Source organism: Phyllobates terribilis, unplaced genomic scaffold (genome assembly GCF_046119375.1).
Source record: "Phyllobates terribilis strain yellow unplaced genomic scaffold, ASM4611937v1 Scaffold_20__1_contigs__length_20440879, whole genome shotgun sequence".
Classification (NCBI taxonomy): Eukaryota; Metazoa; Chordata; class Amphibia; order Anura; family Dendrobatidae; genus Phyllobates; species Phyllobates terribilis.
Genome location: NW_027362780.1, coordinates 3,118,906 through 3,123,746, shown reverse-complemented (window position 1 = coordinate 3,123,746; position 4,841 = coordinate 3,118,906).

Genomic DNA, 4,841 nt, shown 5'->3' with positions numbered 1-4,841 from the left:
CCGAAGCATTTTTAAACTTCAGCGGAATTCCGAGAACAATGGAAGCGTTCGGAAGCATTTTTAAACTTCAGCAGAATTTCGAGAACAATGGAAGAGTTCCAAAGCATTTTTAAACTACAGCAGAATTCTGAGAACAATGGGAGTGTTCTGAAGCATTTTTAAACGTCAGCAGAATTCCGAGAACAATGGAAGAGTTCCAAAGCATTTATAAACGTCAGTAGAATTCCGAGAACAATGGGAAAGTTCCAAAGCATTTTTAAATGTCAGCTTAATTCTGAGAACAATGGAAGAGTTCCGAAGCATTTTTAAACTTCAGCGGCATTCCGAGAACAATGGAAGCGTTCGGAAGCATTTTTAAACTTCAGCAGAATTTCGAGAACAATGGAAGAGTTCCAAAGCATTTTTAAACTACAGCAGAATTCTGAGAATTATTGAAGAGTTCCGAACCATTTTTAAATGTCAGCAGAATTTCGAGAACAATGGAAGAGTTCGGAACCATTTTTAAACGCCAGCAGAATTCCGAGAACAATTGAAGAGTTCCGAAGCATTTTTAAACTTCAGCGGAATTCCGAGAACAATGGAAGAGTTCGGAAGCATTTTTAAACATCAGCAGAATTCCGAGAACAATGGAAGAGTTCCAAAGCATTTATAAACGTCAGCAGAATTCCGAGAACAATGGAAAAGCTCCGAATCATTTTTAAATGTCAGCGGAATTCCGAGAACAATGGAAGAGTTCTGAATCATTTTTATACATCAGCAAAATTCCAAGAGCAATGGAAGAGGTCCGAAGCATTTTTAAACTTCAGCGGAATACCGAGAAAAATGGAAGAGTTCCGAAGCATTTTTACACTTCAGCGGAATTCCGAGAACAATGGGAGTGTTCTGAAGCATTTTTAAACGTCAGCAGAATTCCGAGAACACTAGAAGACTTCCAAAGAATTTATAAACGTCAGCAGAATTCCGAGAACAATGGGAAAGTACCAAAGCATTTTTAAATGTCAGCTTATTTCCGAGAACAATGGAAGACCTCCGAAGCATTTTTAAGCTTCAACGGAATTCCGAGAACAATGGAAGAGTTCGGAAGCATTTTTAAACTTCAGCAGAATTTCGAGAACAATGGAAGAGTTCCAAAGCATTTTTAAACTACAGCAGAATTCTGAGAATTATTGAAGAGTTCCGAACCATTTTTAAATGTCAGCAGAATTCCGAGAACAATGGAAGAGTTCGGAACCATTTTTAAACGCCAGCAGAATTCCGAGAACAATGGAAGAGTTCAGAAGCATTTTTAAACTTCAGCGGAATTCCAAGAACAATGGAAGAGTTCGGAAGCATTTTTAAACTTCAGCAGATTTCCGAGAACAGTGGAAGAGTTCCGAAGCATTTTTAAACTTCAGCAGAATTCCGAGTACAATGGAAAAGTTCCAAAGCATTTTTAAACTTCACCAGTATTCCGAGAGCAATGGAAAAGTTCAAAAGCATTTTTAAAATTCAGCGGAATACCGAGAACAGTGGAAGAGTTCCGAAGCATTTTTAAACTACAGTGGAATTCCGAGAACAATGGGAGTGTTCTGAAGCATTTTTAAACGTCAGCATAATTCCGAGAACAATGGAAGAGTTCCAGAGCATTTATAAACATCAGCAGAATTCCGAGAACAAAGGAAAAGTTCTGAAGCATTTTTAAATGTCAAAGGAATTCCGAGAACAATGGAAGAGTTCCGAACCATTTTTAAACGTCAGCAGAATTCCGAGAACAATGGAAGAGTTCGGAACCATTTTTAAACGCCAGCAGAATTCCGAGAACAATGGAAGAGTTCCGAAGCATTTTTAAACATCAGTAAAATTCCGAGAACAATGGAAGAGGTCCGAAGCATTTTTAAACTTCAGCGGAATACCGAGAAAAATGGAAGAGTTCCGAAGCATTTTTACACAACAGCGGAATTCCGAGAGCAAAGAAAGTGTTCTGAAGCATTTTTAAACGCCAGCAGAATTCCGAGAACAATGGAAGAGTTCCAAAGCATTAATTAACGTCAGCAGAATTCCGAGAACAAAGGAAAAGTTCCGAAGCATTTTTAAATGTCAGCGGAATTCTGAGAACAATGGAAGAGTTCCGAAGCATTTTTAGACTTCAGCGGAATTCTGAGAACAATGGAAGAGTCCGGATGCATTTTTAAACTTCAGCAGAATTCCGAGAACAATGGAATAGTTCCAAAGAATTTTTAAACTACAGCAGAATTCTTAGAACAATTGAAGAGTTCCAAACCATTTTTAAACGCCAGCAGAATTCTCAGAACAATGGAAGAGTTCCGAAGCATTTTTAAATGTCAGCAAAATTCCGAGAACAATGGAAGAGGTCCGAAGCATTTTTAAACTTCAGCAGAATACCGAGAAGAATGGAAGAGTTCCGAAGCATTTTTAAACTTCAGCGGAATTCCGAGAACAATGTGAGTGTTCTGAAGCACTTTTAAACGTCAGCAGAATTCCGATAACAATGGAAGAGTTCCAAAGCATTTATAAATGTCAGCAGAATTCCAAGGACAATGGGAAAGTTCCAAAGCATTTTTAAATGTCAGCTTAATTCCGAGAACAATGGAAGAGTTCCGAAGCATTTTTAAACTTCAGCGGAATTCCGGGAACAGTGGACGAGTTCGGAAGCATTTTTAAACTTCAGCAGAATTCCGAGAACAATGGAAGAGTTCCAAAGCATTTTTAAACTACAGCAGAATTCTGAGAATTATTGAAGAGTTCCGAACCATTTTTAAATGTCAGCAGAATTCCGAGAACAATGGAAAAGTTCGGAACCATTTTTAAACGCCAGCAAAATTCCGAGAACAATGGAAAAGTTCCGAAGCATTTTTAAACTTCAGCAGAATTCTGAGTACAATGGAAAAGTTCCAAAGCATTTTTAAACTTCACCAGAATTCCGAGAGCAATGGAAAAGTTCCAAAGCATTTTTAAATGTCAGCTTAATTCCGAGAACAATGGGAGAATTCCGAAGCATTTTTAAACTTCAGCGGAATTCCGAGAACAATGGACGAGTTTGGAAGCATTTTTAAACTTCAGCAGAATTCCGAGAACAATGGAAGAGTTCCAAAGCATTTTTAAACTACAGCAGAATTCTGAGAATTATTGAAGAGTTCTGAACCATTTTTAAATGTCTGCAGAATTCCGAGAACAATGGAAGAGTTCGGAACCATTTTTAAACGCCAGCAGAATTCCGAGAACAATGGAAGAGTTCCGAAGCATTTTTAAACTTCAGCGGAATTCCGAGAACAATGGAAGAGGTCCAAAGCATTTTTAAACTTCAGCGGAATACCGAGAAAAATGGAAGAGTTCCGAAGCATTTTTACACTTCAGCGGAATTCCGAGAGCAATGGGAGAGTTCTGAAGCATTTTTAAACGTCAGCAGATTTTGGAGAACAATGGAAGAGTTCCAAAGCATAAATAAACATCAGCAGAATTTTGAGAACAAAGGAAAAGTTCCGAAGCATTTTTAAATGTCTGCGGAATTCCGAGAACAATGGAAGAGTTCCGAAGCATTTTTAAACTTCAGCGGAATTCCGAGAACAATGGAAGCGTTCGGAAGCATTTTTAAACTTCAGCAGAATTTCGAGAACAATGGAAGAGTTCCAAAGCATTTTTAAACTACAGCAGAATTCTGAGAATTATTAAAGAGTTCAGAACCATTTTTAAATGTCAGCAGAATTCCGAGAACAATGGAAGAGTTCGGAACAATTTTTAAACGCCAGCAGAATTCCGAGAACAATGGAAGAGTTCCGAAGCATTTTTAAACTTCAGCGGAATTCCGAGAACAATGGAAGAGGTCCGAAGCATTTTTAAACTTCAGCGGAATAGCGAGAAAAATGGAAGAGTTCCGAAGCATTTTTACACTTCAGCGGAATTCCGAGAGCAATGAGAGTGTTCTGAAGCATTTTTAAACGTCAGCAGATTTCGGAGAACAATGGAAGAGTTCCAAAGCATAAATAAACGTCAGCAGAATTTCGAGAACAAAGCAAAAGTTCCGGAGCATTTTTAAATGTCAGCGGAATTCCAAGAACAATGGAAGAGTTCCGAAGCATTTTTAAACTTCAGCGGAATTCCGAGAACAATGGAAGCGTTCGGAAGCATTTTTAAACTTCAGCAGAATTTCGAGAACAATGGAAGAGTTCCAAAGCATTTTTAAACTTCAGCGGAATATTGAGAAAAATGGAAGAGTTCCGAAGCATTTTTACACTTCAGCGGAATTCCGAGAACAATGGGAGTGTTCTGAAGCATTTTTAAACGTCAGCAGAATTCCGAGAACACTGGAAGACTTCCAAAGAATTTATAAACGTCAGCAGAATTCCGAGAACAATGGGAAAGTTCCAAAGCATTTTTAAATGTCAGCTTATTTCCGAGAACAATGGAAGACCTCCGAAGCATTTTTAAGCTTCAACGGAATTTCGAGAACAATGGAAAAGTTCGGAAGCATTTTTAAACTTCAGCAGAATTTCGAGAACAATGGAAGAGTTCCAAAGCATTTTTAAACTACAGCAGAATTCTGAGAATTATTGAAGAGTTCCGAACCATTTTTAAATGTCAGCAGAATTCCGAGAACAATGGAAGAGTTCGGAACCATTTTTAAACGCCAGCAGAATTCCGAGAACAATGGAAGAGTTCAGAAGCATTTTTAAACTTCAGCGGAATTCCAAGAACAATGGAAGAGTTCGGAAGCATTTTTAAACTTCAGCAGATTTCCGAGAACAGTGGAAGAGTTCCGAAGCATTTTTAAACTTCAGCAGAATTCCGAGTACAATGGAAAAGTTCCAAAGCATTTTTAAACTTCACCAGTATTCCGAGAGCAA